Source organism: Salmo salar, chromosome 19 (assembly GCF_965601325.2).
Source record: "Salmo salar chromosome 19, fSalSal1, whole genome shotgun sequence".
Lineage (NCBI taxonomy): Eukaryota > Metazoa > Chordata > Actinopteri > Salmoniformes > Salmonidae > Salmo > Salmo salar.
Genome location: NC_138309.1, coordinates 1198349 through 1211496, shown reverse-complemented (window position 1 = coordinate 1211496; position 13148 = coordinate 1198349). Strand labels below are relative to the sequence as shown.

Genomic DNA, 13148 nt, shown 5'->3' with positions numbered 1-13148 from the left:
GACAGCCTAGGAATAGTGGGTTAACTGCCTTGTTCAGGGGCAGAATGACAGATTTTTACCTTGTGCGCTCGGGGATTCGATCTAGGAACCTTTCGGTTACTGGCCCAACGCTCTAACCACGAGGCTACCTGCCACCCAATTGACAATGTCCTTTTCACGTTCCAGAAATCTCTGTCAAGTGTTTGATACTAATTGAAGAAATTTAGCCTACATCAAGCCATTTTTGATGTAGGCTATGACTATATTAACTTGAATTTACTTTAGGCCTATAGGTTGACCATATCAATCTGCTCTATGAAAGAGAGAGGGTGTCTGCCCTCAGTGTAAGTAAGTACAATAGCTGCTGTTTGGGGTCTTTATTCTGAGTGTATTTCTGAGTTGATTTTGCATGTAGTGCTGGGGTCAGTCACAAGGGAGGAGGAAGTGTAGGGGCATATAAGGCCTTGTCTGTTGATTGCGTTACCCATCTCTTCGGCTTGATGACAGATTGGGGGGGGGGGGTCTGTTTGGACTTCCTGTTCACAGTTGAGCCTTGAATTCCAGGAAGTGTGGAGTTCACTCTTTTTCACTTTTTTCCTTTTTTTTCTGGAGAGGGCCCCATCTTCCCTCCTCTGCTCCCTGACACCTCTTTCCTTCATGCTGAAGGCGGCCAAAGCCCGGGCCGGCAGAGACTCTGACACTTACACTTTATCCTGTTTCACCAGTCCTGCACTGTTAGCGATTTGGCAGTAATTATGGAAGGTCTTCCCCTGGCTCTCCAGGGCTGAACTTCCCCTGAAATAAATTACTTTCAGTAAATGTTGACCTTTCTCTGTGGTGAATCTTGTCAGGCAACTTGTTGACACATTTTGAATGGAAATAGACTGCCGTTTGGCAGCGGAATATATCTGACATCCCTTTTCTACTCTGCTAACTACAGTGAGGGAAAAAAGTATTTGATCCCCTGCTGATTTTGTACGTTTGCCCACTGACAAAGAAATGATCAGTCTATAATTTTAATGGTAGGTTTATTTGAACAGTGAGAGACAGAATAACAACAAAAATATCCAGGAAAACGCATGTCAAAAATGTTATAAATTGATTTGCATTTTAATGAGGGAAATAAGTATTTGACCCCTCTGCAAAACATGACTTAGTACTTGGTGGCAAAACCCTTGTTGGCAATCACAGAGGTCAGACGTTTCTTGTAGTTGGCCACCAGGTTTGCACACATCTCAGGAGGGATTTTGTCCCACTCCTCTTTGCAGATCTCCTCCAAGTCACTCCAGGACCTTAATGTGCTTCTTCTTGAGCCACTCCTTTGTTGCCTTGGCCGTGTGTTTTGGGTCATTGTCATGCTGGAATACCCATCCACAACCCATTGTCAATGCCCTGGCTGAGGGAAGCAGGTTCTCACCCAAGGTTTGACGGTACATGGCTCCGTCCATCGTCCCTTTGATGTGGTGAAGTTGTCCTGTCCTCTACGCAGAAAAAAACCCCCAAAGCATAATGTTTCCACCTCCATGTTTGACGGTGGAGATGGTGTTCTTGGGGTCATAGGCAGCATTCCTCCTCCTCCAAACACGGCGAGTTGAGTTGATGCCAAAGAGCTCCATTTTGGTCTCATCTGACCACAACACTTTCACCCAGTTATCCTCTGAATCATTCAGAGGTTCATTGGCAAACTTCAGACGGGCATGTATATGTGCTTTCTTGAGCAGGGGGACCTTGTGGGCGCTGCAGGATTTCAGTCCTTCACAGCGTACTGTGTTACCAATTGTTTTCTTGGTGACTATGGTCCCAGCTGCCTTGAAATCATTGACAAGATCCTCCCGTGTAGTTCTGGGCTGATTCCTCACCGTTCTCATGGTCATTGCAACTCCACAAGGTGAGATCTTGCATGGAGCCCCAGGCCGAGGGAGATTGACAGTTCTTTTGTGTTTCTTCCATTTGTGAATAATCACACCAACTGTTGTCACCTTCTCCCCAAGCTGCTTGGCGATGGTCTTGTGTAGCCCATTCCAGCCTTGTGTAGGTCTACAATCTTGTCCCTGACATCCTTGGAGAGCTCTTTGGTCTTGGCCATGTTGGAGAGTTTGGAATCTGATTGATTGATTGCTTCTGTGGACAGGTGTCTTTTATACAGGTAACAAACTGAGATTAGGAGTGCTCACTTTAAGAGCCAGAAATCTTTCTGATTGAGAGGGGGTCAAATACTTATTTCCCTCATTAAAATGCAAATCAATTTCTAACATTTTTGACATGCGTTTTTCTGGATTTTTTGTTGTTGTTATTCTGTCTCTCACTGTTCAAATAAACCTACCATTAAAATTATAGACTGATGATTTCTTTGTCAGTGGGCAAAGCATAAATACAAAATCAGCAGGGGATCAAATACTTTTTTCCCTCACTGTATGTCAGATCATGCTCCTGTTACTCTTGCCATACAGGTGTTTTCTTATATAACTTTCTAACTTCAGCTTTTGGTGGTTATCTCAGGCCTTACCTATCCAGTCTTTCCTGAGGCAGATTTGTCTGCGTTTCAACTCAGTTCCTTCTTTAAGTTCCACATTTCCTGTGTTGTCCTGTCTGTCACTGATGGGTCAGAAGATCACTGCAGGTGAATTACAGAAACCAACCACAACCATTTTGAATTGATGTCAGTGTAAAAAAGGTTTACAATTGCCAGCGGTGGGATCAATAGTCAGCTTTGACCATCAAAGGTAAACAAAACAAATTAAGCAAATCAGCACAATAACAACACACTCCTGCCTCAGTCATGTGCTCTTGCATTAATAAGTAGACTAATTTCCTATTCCCACACACGATGACTCAACACTGTGTCAGTAACGTTTAACAATAGGGCACTCCAGTGCCCTTTTCACTTAATTTAACACCAGATCTACTGAACAAACGGCACATCTCAATAGGTGGTCCAGGTATGTCATGACATAGCATATGTGGGGGTTGGGCCTTTCCTCTTTTGTTCTCTATTGCTCCTCTATTGTTCCTCTAGCAAGGGGGGAGGCTGATGACTTCACAACTTCCCATCAAACCTAGTCCTTGAATGCCTTGACTGGGGATGCCTTGGCTCTTGGCTGGGGATTAGGAGTTTAACATGATTACCCACCCTACCCCGTCCTGTCCTACCCCAGCATCCCCCCACTAGGCTGGGCCCTGGCCAGTCACTGCGCCTGCCTGGTGCCCCTGTTTAGCCCTAAATTTGATTAACCCTCAGGCACTCACAGCCTGCCTCCCCATCTTGTCTCAAGTCTACGAGGAAGAGCCCATGGTAACAGGGAATGACCGACTGGTCACTTGTGAGTACTGATCATTTGTGGGGATAGACTGTGATGAACACTTTCTAGTCGCCCACGTTGGTGGTAACCTATTAAAACCTCTTAGGGATCCCTAAGCGGGAATCCCGCTCGAATCCCGTTAGCAGGATGATTTGACAACATCCAGTAAAATTGTAGCGCGCCAAATTCAAACTGCAGAAATATCAATATTCAACCTTCACGAAAATATAAGTGTAATACATCAAAATAAAGCTTAACTTCTTGTTAATCCAGCCGCTGTGTCAGATTTCAAAAAGGCTTTACGGCGAAAGCAAACCATGCGATTATCTGAGGACAACTCCCCGCATACAAACACATGAAAATCATTTTTCAACAAGGCAGGTGCGACACAAAAGTCAGATATATCCATATAATAAATGCCTTACCTTTGAAGATCTTCTTCTTTTTGCAATCTCAAATGTCTCAGTGACACAATAAATGGTTGTTTTGTTCGATAAATTCCTTCTTTATATCCCCAAAATGTCAATTTATTTGGCGCGTTTGATTCAGAAATACACCGGTTCCAACATGACTACAAAGTATCTAATAAGTTACTTGTAAACTTGGTCCAAACATTTCAAACAACGTTCCTAATCCAACCTCAGGTAACCTAAAATGTAAATAAACAATCAAATTTAAGACGGAATAAACTGTTTCTAATACCGGATAAAAACAACGTGAAGCGTGCTCCAGTTCATGTGCAACAAAAGACTAAAGCCCTTCAGAGTGACACCTACAAAGAACAGCCCACTTAATTTCTCAAAAGAAAAACATTGAACATTTTCTAAAGACTGTTGACATCTAGTGGAAGCCATAGGAACTGCAATCTGGGCCCTAATAAATCAGGTCTCCCATAGAAAACCATTGGACAACACAGTGACATCAACAACAACATTGTGCTCGGGGTTTCGCCTGCCAACTCAGTTCTGTTATACTCTTAGACATTATTCTAACAGTTTTAGAATCTTCAGAGTGTTTTCTATCCAAATCTACTAATTATATGCATATCCTAGGTTCTGGGCCTGAGTTGCAGGCAGTTTACTTTGGGCACGCTTTTTATCCGGACGTGAAAATACTGCCCCCTATCCCAGAAAGGTTTTAAACATTCACTGCAAGGAAAGAAGAGTGCAATTTACATTACAATTTTCTGGGAACAGTAGACTGATCTCGAGTGGACAAGGTCTTTGGGATCGTCACTTAACCTGTTGGGTCTAGGGGGCAGCATTTGCACGTCTGGATAAAAAAAATGTACCCGATTTAATCTGGTTACTAATCCTACCCAGTAACTAGAATATGCATATACTTATTATATATGGATAGAAAACACTCTAAAGTTTCCAAAACTGTTTGAATGGTGTCTGTGAGTATAACAGAACTCATTTGGCAGGCAAAACCCTGAGACATTTTCTGACAGGAAGTGGATACCTGATGTGTTGTATTGAGTTTAAACCTATCCCATTGAAAAACACAGGGGTTTAGGAATATTTTGGCACTTCCTATTGCTTCCACTAGATGTCACCAGCCTTTACAAAGTGTTTTGAGTCTTCTGGAGGGAGATCTGACCGAACAAGAGCCATGGAACGGTGATGTCCCATTAGACACCTGGCGCGCTACTTCATGTTGGGTACCCTCGTTCCAATACGTTATAAAAGGCTATGCATTCGTCCACCTTGAATATTATTCATGTTCTGGTTAAAAAAGGCCCTAATGATTTATGCTATACAACGTTTGACATGTTTGAACGAACGGAAATATATTTTTTCCCCTCGTTCATGACGAGAAGTCCGGCTGGCTTACATCATGTGCTAACGAGACGGAGATTTTTGGACATAAATGATGAGCTTTTTTGAACAAAACTACATTCGTTATGGACCTGTGATACCTGGAAGTGACATCTGATGAAGAGAATCAAAGGTAATGGATTATTTACATAGTATTTTCGATTTTAGATCTCCCCAACATGACGTCTAGTCTGTATCGCAACGCGTATTTTTCTGGGCACAGTGCTCAGATTATTGCAAAGTGTGATTTCCCAGTAAGGTTATTTTTAAATCTGGCAAGTTGATTGCGTTCAAAAGATGTAAATCTATAATTCTTTAAATGACAATATAATATTTTACCAATGTTTTCTAATTTTAATTATTTAATTTGTGACGCTGACTTGACTGCCGGTTATTGGAGGGAAACGATTTCCTCAACATCAATGCCATAGTAAAACGCTGTTTTTGTATATAAATATGAACTTGATAGAACTAAAAATGCATGCATTGTCTAACATAATGTCCTAGGAGTGTCATCTGATGGAGATTGTAAAAGGTTAGTGTATCATTTTAGCTGGTTTTATGGTTTTGGTGACCCTGTCTTTGACTTGACAAAACATTACACACAACTCTTGTAAATGTACTGTCCTAACATACTCTAAATTTATGCTTTCGCCGTAAAACCTTTTTGAAATCGTAAAACGTGGTTAGATTAAGGAGATGTTTATCTTTCAAATGGTGTAACATAGTTGTATTTTTGAAAAATTTGAATTTTGACATTTATTTGGATTCAAATTTGCCGCTCTTGAAATGCACCTGCTGTTGATGGAGTGCACCACGGGTGGCACGCTAGCGTCCCACCTAGCCCCAAGAGGTTAACTGGAGAACTGGGCAGTACTATTCGGGTTGGTGTAGCCAATGAGTGTTCAGGATTCCGCTCTGGTTGGCTGGAGGTTGTCTGTCTCCAGTTGCTCCGAGGTTGAGACGCGGGGGCAGCGGACAGCGTTTAAAGATGCGGTCTCTCTCCTCACCCGCTCTCTATGTGCAGGACCTTACTAGGGACCTCAGTGTTGGGCTGAGTAGTGGGTAAGTGTGTCCGAATGTTGGGTTGAGTTGCTACTTGCTTGTGCTAGTGATGGCTATTTAACAGTCTGATGGCCTTGAGAGAGAAGCTGTTTTTCAGTCTCTCGGTCCCAGCTTTGATGCACCGATACTGACCTCGCCTTCTGGATGGAAGCGGGGTGAACAGGCAGTGGCTCGGGTGGTTGTTGTCCTTGATGATATTTTTTTCCTTCCTGTGACATCGGGTGTTGTAGGTGTCCTGGAGGGCAGGTAGTTTGCCCCTGGTGATGTGTTGTGCAGACTGCACCAGCCTCTGGAGAGCCCTGCGGTTGTGGGCGGTGCTGTTGCCGTACCAGGTGGTGATGCAGCCCGACAGGATGCTCTCAATTGTTCACCTGTAAAAGTTAGTCTTGAAGCGTGGAATCCGATTGGTCAGACCAGCGTTGGATAGACCTAAGCATGGGCGCTTCCTGTTTTAGTTTCTGCCAATAGGAGGGGAGCAACAAGGTGGTCAGATTTGCCAAAAGGTGGGCGGGACATTAGCGAGTAATATACTCGGAGCGATGGGGGGTGTGCGCGCATCCGAAGCCTTGTATGCATCGCGGAAGTTGGAGTAGCAATGGTCGAGCGTGTTACTCGTTCATGTACTGCAATCAATATGCTGATAGAACTTAGGTAGCCATGTTCTCAAATTAGTTTTGTTAAAGTCCCCAGCTACAATAAATGCAGCCTCAGGATATAGGGTTTCCAGTTTGCATAAAGTCCAGTGAAGTTCCTTGATGGCCGTCTTGGTATCTGCTTGCGGGGGGATATACACAGCTGTGACAATAACGGAAGAGAGTTCACTTGGGAGATAATACAGTTGGCATTTGATTGTGAGGAATTCTATGTCAGGTGAACAAAAGGACTTGAGTTCCTGTATGTTGTTACAATTACACCATGAGTCGTTAATCGTGAAACATACACCCCCGCCCTTCTTCTTACCGGAGAGATGTTTATTCCTGTCGCGCGATGCACAGAAAATCCTGTTGTCTGTACTGACTCCGATAGCATGTCCCAAGCTAGCCTTGTTTCCGTGAAACAGAGTATGTTACAATCCCGGATATCTCTTTGGAAAGTAACTCTTGCCCTAATTTCGTTGACTTTGTTAACTAGGGACTGAACATTAGCGAGTAATATACTCGGAAGCGGTGGGGGGTGTGCGCGCATCCGAAGCCTGACAAGAAGACCGCTCCAGCACCCTCTCCTCCGTAGGCGTTGTTTTGGGTTGGCCTCTGGAATCAGTTCGAATGCCCTGGGAGGTGCAGACAAGGGATCCGCTTTGGGAAAGTTGTATTCCTAGTCGTAGTGCTGGTTGTAAGTTGACGTCTCTCTGATATCCAATTGTTATTCCCGGCTGTATGTAATAACACTTAAGGTTTTCTGGGCTAACAATGTAAGAAATAATACATTAAAAAAACAAAATACTGCACAGTTTTCTAAGGACTAGAAGCGAAGCTGCCATCTTTATCGGCGCCGTCAGAGCTGTTGCCAGAGAATTGAATGTTCATTTCTCTACCATAAGCCGCCTCCAACATTGTTTTAGAGAATTTGGCAGTACATCCAACCGGCCTCACAACCACAGACCATGTGTAACCACGCCAGTCCAGGACCTCTACATCTGGCTTCTTCACGTGCGGAATCGTCTGAGCCGGAGCTGAGGAGTATTTCTGTCTGTAATAAAGCCCTTTTGTGGGGAAAAACTCATTCTAATTGGCCTTGGCCTGGCTCCCCAGTGGGAGGGCCTGGCTCCCCAGTGGTGGGCCTATGCCCTTCCAGGCCCACCCATGGCTGTATCCTTGCCCAGTCATGTAAAATCCGTAGATTAGGGCCTAATGAATTTATTTAAATTGACTAATTTCCTTATATGAACTGTAACTCAGTAAAATCTTTGAAACTGTTGCATGTTGCATTTATATTTTTGTTTAGTATAGCCATGTTAACTAAGGATGCCACTGTGGTCTCGAGGTGGATGAACCCAGATCTGTTTTTATTAGAGGTCGACCGATTATGATTTTTCAACGCCGATACCGATTATTGGAAGACCAAAAAGCCGATACCGATTAATCGTCTGATTTATACAGTGGGGAAAAAACGTATTTGATCCCCTGCTGATTTTGTACGTTTGCCCACTGATAAAGAAAGGATCAGTCTATAATTTTAATGGTAGGTTTATTTGAACAGTGAGAGACAGAATAACAACAACAAAAATCCAGAAAAACGCATGTCAAAAATGTTATAAATTGATTTGCATTTTAATGAGGGAAATAAGTATTTGACCCCCTCTCAATCAGAAAGATTTCTGGCTCCCAGGTGTCTTTTATACAGGTAACGAGCTGAGATTAGGAGCACACTCTTAAAGGGAGTGCTCCTAACCGCAGCTTGTTACCTGTAAAAAAGACACCTGTCCACAAAAGCAATCAATCAATCAGATTCCAAACTCTCCACCATGGAAAAGACCAAAGAGCTCTCCAAGGATGTCAGGGACAAGATTGTAGACCTACACAAGGCTGGAATGGGCTACAAGACCATCGCCAAGCAGCCTGGTGAGAAGGTGACAACAGTTGGTGCGATTATTCGCAAATGGAAGAAACACAAAATAACTGTCAATATCCCTCGGCCTGGGGCTCCATGCAAGATCTCACCTCGTGGGGTTGCAATGATCATGAGAACAGTGAGGAATCAGCCCAGAACTACACGTGAGGATCTTGTCAATGATCTCAAGGCAGCTGGGACCATAGTCACCAAGAAAACAATTGGTAACACACTACGCCGTGAAGGACTGAAATCCTGCAGCGCCCACAAGGTCCCCCTGCTCAAGAATACATATACATGCCCGTCTGAAGTTGCCAATGAACATCTGAATGATTCAGAGGACAACTGGGGAAAGTGTTGTGGTCAGATGAGACCAAAATAGAGCTCTTTGGCATCAACTCAACTCGGCGTGTTTGGAGGAGGAGGAATGCTGCCTATGACCCCAAGAACACCATCTCCACCATCAAACATGGAGGTGGAAACATTATGCTTTGGGGGTGTTTTTCTGCTAAGGGGACAGGACAACTTCACCGCATCAAAGGGACGATGGACGGGGCCATGTACCGTCAAATTTTGGGTGAGAACATCCTTCCCTCAGCCAGGGCATTGAAAATGGGTAGTGGATGGGTATTCCAGCATGACAATGGCCCAAAACACACGGCCAAGGCAACAAAGGACTGGCTCAAGAAGAATCACATTAAGGTCCTGGAGTGGCCTAGCCAGTCTTCAGACCTTAATCCCATAGAAAATATGTGGAGGGAGCTGAGGTTCGAGTTGCCAAACGTCAGCCTCGAAACGTTAATGACTTGGAGAAGATCTGCAAAGAGGAGTGGGACAAAATCCCTCCTGAGATGTGTGCAAACCTGGTGGCCAACTACAAGAAACGTCTGACCTCTGTGATTGCCAACAAGGGTTTTGCCACCAACTACTAAGTCATGTTTTGCAGAGCGGTCAAATACTTATTTCCCTCATTAAAATGCAAATCATTTTATAACATTTTTGACATGCGTTTTTCTGGATTTTTTTGTTATTCTGTCTCTCATTGTTCAAATAAACCTACCATTAAAATTATAGACTGATCATTTCTTTGTAAGTGGGCAAACGTACAAAATCAGCAGGGGATCAAATACTTCTTTCCCCCACTTTGTGTATGTGTGTGTGTGTGTGTATATATATATATATATATATGTATATATATATATATATATATGTATGTATATATATGTATATATATATATATATATTATTATTATAATATTATTATAATATATATATATATTATATATATATATATATTATAATAATATTATAATAATAATAATGACAATTACAACAATACTGAATTAACACTTTTATTTTAACTTAATATAATACAGAAATAAAATCAATTTCATCTCAAATAAATAATGAAACATGTTCAATTTGATTTAAATAATGCAAAAACACAGTGTTGGAGAAGAAAGCTCAAAGTGCAATATATGCCATGTAAAAAAGCTAACGTTTAAGTTCCTTGCTCAGAACGTGAGAACATATGTAAGCTGGTGGTTCCTTTTAACATGAGTCTTCAATATTCCCAGTTAATAAGTTTTAGGTTGTAGTTATTATAGGAATTATAGGACTATTTCTCTCTATACCATTTGTATTTCATATACCTTTGACTATTGGGTGTTCTTATAGGCACTATAGTAATGCCAGCCTAATCTCGGGAGTTGATAGGCTTGAAGTCATCAACAGTGCTGTGCTTGAAGCATTGCGAAGAGCTGCTGGCAAACACAGGAAAGTGCTGTTTGAATGAATGCTTATGAGCCTGCTGCTGCCTACCACCGCTCAGTCAGACTGCTCTATCAAATATCAAATCATAGACTTAATTATAATATAATAAACACACAGAAATACAAGCCTTAGGTCATTAATATGATCAAATCCAGAAACTATCATTTCGAGAAAAAAATAAGTTTATTCTTTCAGTGAAATACGGAACCGTTCCGTATTTTATCGAACGGGTGGCAACCCTAAGTCTAAATATTGCTGTTACATTGCACATCCTTCAATGTTATGTCATAATTATGTAAAATTCTGGCAAATTAATTACGGTCTTTGTTAGGAAGAAATGGTCTTCACACAGTTCGCCACGAGCCAGGCGGCCTACACTGCTGCATATACCCTGACTCTGCTTACACTGAACGCAAGAGAAGTGACACAATTTACCGAGTTAATATTGCCTGCTAACATGAATTTATTTTAACTAAATATGCAGGTTTACAAAAATATACTTGTGTATTGATTTTAAGAAAGGCATTGATGTTTATGGTTAGGTGCATTGGTGCAACGATTGTGCTTTTTTCGCAAATGCGTTTTTGTTAAATCTTCACCCGTTTGGCGTAGTAGGCTGTGATTAGATGATAAATTAACAGGCACCACATTGATTATATGCAACGCAGGACAAGCTAGTTAAACTAGTAATATCATCAACCATGTGTGGTTAACTAGTGATTTTGTGAAGATTGATTGTTTTTTATAAGATAACTTTAATGCTAGCTATCAACTTACCTTGGCTCCTTGCTGCACTTGCGTAACAGGTGGTCAGCCTGCCACGCAGTCTCCTCGTGGATTGCAATGTAATCGGCCATAATCGGCGTCCAAAAATGCCGATTACCGATTGTTATGAAAACTTGATATCGGCCATGCCGATTAATCGGTCGACCTCTAGTTTTTATAGAAGCAGTGATAAACAGTAATAGATGCGAGTCAAGTGAAGAGAGACTCTAACTTAACTCCAACCTTACTTTAGCTAAAGCCTCATAAGTGTGCATGAGATTTGTGGAACAGGCTGTTCACAATCACACATATATGTACAGTGCATTCGGAAGGTATTCAGACCCCTTGTCTTTTTCCACATGTTGTTACCTTACAGCCTTATTCTAAAATGGATAAAATCGTTTTTTTTCCCTCATCAATCTGCACACAATACCCCATAATGAAAAGCAAAAATAGGTTTTTAGATATTTTTTTTGCAAATCTATTAAAAATAAAACATTTAAATATTACATTTACACAAGTATTCAGACCCTTTACTCAGTACTTTGTTGAAGCACATTTGGCAGTGATTACAGCCTTGAGTCTTATTGGGTATGACACTACAAGCTTGGCACAGCTGTATTTGGGGAGTTTATCCCATTATCCTCTGCAGATTCTCTCAAGCTCTGTCAGGTTGGATGGGGAACGTTGCTGCACAGCTATTTTCAGGTCTTTCCAAAGAGGTTCGATCAGGTTCAAGTGCGGGCTCTGGCTGGGCCACTCAAGGACATTCAGAGACTTGTCCCGAAGCCACTCCTGCGTTGTCTTAGCTGTGTGCTTAGGGTTGTTGTCCTGTTGGAAGGTGAACCTTCATCCCTGCCTGAGGTCCTGAGCGCTCTGGAGCAGGTTTTCATCAAGGATCTCGCTGTACTTTGTTCTGTTCATCTTTGCCTCTATCCTCACTAGTCTCCCAGTCCCTGCTGTTGAAAAACATCCCCACAGCATGATGCTGCCACCACCATGCTTCACTGTAGGGATGGTGCCAGGTTTCCTCCAGACGTAACTCTTGGCATTCAGGCCAAAGAGTTCAATCTTGGTTTCATCAAACCAGAGAATCTTGTTTCTCATGGTCTGCGTCCTTTAAGTGCCTTTTGGCAAACTCTAAGCGGGCTGTCATGTGCCTTTTACTGAGGAGTGGCTTCTGTCTGGCCATAAAAGCCTGATTGGTAGAGTGCTACAGAGATGGTTGTCCTTCTGGAACGTTCTCCATATCCACAGAGGAACTCTGAAGCTCTGTCAGAGTGACCATTGGGTTCTTGGTCACTTCCCAGACCAAGGCCCTTCTCCCCCGATTGCTCAGTTTGGCCGGGTGGCCAGCTCTAGGAAAAGTCTTGGTGGTTCCAAACTTCTTCCATTTAAGAATGATGGAGTCCACTGTGTTCTTGGGGACCTTCAATGCTGTATAATTTTTTGGTAACCCTTATCCAGATCTGTGCCTCAACAAAATCCTGTCTCGGAGCTCTACGGACAATTCTTTCGACCTCATGGCTTAGTTTTTGCGCTGATATGCACTGTCAACTGTGTGACTGTATATAGACAGATGTGTGCCTTTCCAGATCATGTCCAATCAATTGAATTTCCCACAGGTGGACTCCAGTCAAGTTGTAGAAACATCTCAAGGATGGTCCATGGAAACCAGATGCACCTGAGCTCAATTTCGAGTCTCATAGCAATGGGTCTGAATACTTATGTAAATAAGGTATTTCTGGGGGGGTTTTTGTATAGATTTGCAAACATTTCTAAAAACCTGTTTTCGCTTTGTGATTATGGGGTATTGTGTGTTGATGGTTGACGAAAAAATGATTTTAATACATTTTTGAATAAGGCTGCAACGTAACAGAATGTGGAAAAAGTCAAG

At 42.4% G+C, this 13148-nt stretch overlaps 1 protein-coding gene across 2 annotated transcripts in view; it reads left to right on the top strand.

The window, feature by feature from the left end:
- LOC106578252 (rab11 family-interacting protein 3) overlaps window positions 1-13148 on the top strand; it is a 137692-nt gene that overhangs the window by 89012 nt on the left and 35532 nt on the right. The gene's annotated exons all lie outside the window — the stretch shown is intronic.